The sequence below is a fragment of the Solanum tuberosum genome, unplaced genomic scaffold, assembly GCF_000226075.1.
Source record: "Solanum tuberosum cultivar DM 1-3 516 R44 unplaced genomic scaffold, SolTub_3.0 scf00083, whole genome shotgun sequence".
In the NCBI taxonomy this organism is placed as follows: domain Eukaryota; kingdom Viridiplantae; phylum Streptophyta; class Magnoliopsida; order Solanales; family Solanaceae; genus Solanum; species Solanum tuberosum.
In genome coordinates, this window is record NW_006239015.1 from 292,198 (window position 1) to 293,233 (window position 1,036).

A 1,036-nucleotide genomic window follows, 5' to 3' on the forward strand; every position below is an offset into this window, starting at 1 on the left:
ATAGTTGGTTTTATCAGTGGAAGTACAAGTCGCATATTGAATTAGCAATATAAGAAAAACTAATTCAAAATAGAAGCATCTTAGTAGGAATATGTAATTAAATAAGGCATATTCGACTTTTTAATAACAACTATGTAACATTGGAACTAGTCCAATATTAAAATATCAAGAGAAAACAATTCAAGCTTCAAACAACAACCTATATATATTCTAGATCTATAATTGATTTGAAAAAATATAATTTTTCAACCTAGATTTAGACAATTTTTAACAATCCTATAAAACATTAGCCCTCATACTATTCAAGATAAGATTAAGACAGAATAAAAAAATTTGTATACTTTCACTAACAAAAAGTTAAGGTACTAGATCTCTACCTTGTCAAGTCAAATTATTTATATATATATATTCACCCTAATCTTGAATGAAAATAAATTAATTATTCCAAAAGAGGAACATTTGCAAATGGAAAAATTAATATATGCAAAGGATCGGATTTTTATTATATGTAGAAAAAGGAATCGTTCTCTAAGTGGAATAGAAAGTCGTTTGTTTTTTTCTTTAAAAAGATTAACAATTACCTCAATAGCGTTGATATTCGGTGCCCAAAATTAAGAATAAGATAAAAAGCTCATGTCTTTTCTTTACGTGTTAAAAGAAAAGCAAGATTCGGACTTTTTAGTAAAAAAAATAGGGATAATTGTACAGAATGACAAACTTATAATCTAAAATAAATGGAGTAGTTACTGTTTGATTTAATTGTGCTCCATAGCAAACGTTTGTCAGTCACCTCTCTCCCTCCAAATTCTCGCTCGCCACTCTCCCTTTCTCGCTCACTCCCTCTGTGCTCGCCTCTCTCGCTTTATACAACAAAATTATATAAATTGTGTTTCTGTTTGTATAAAGCGAAAGAAAATTGTATATACACATGCAAATACATATATATTCGTCCTATACACTTATAATTATACAATAAAAATATTCCCCTGTCCAGTTCTCTTTTGCCTTTCTCTCTTTCTCGTTTTATACAAACACA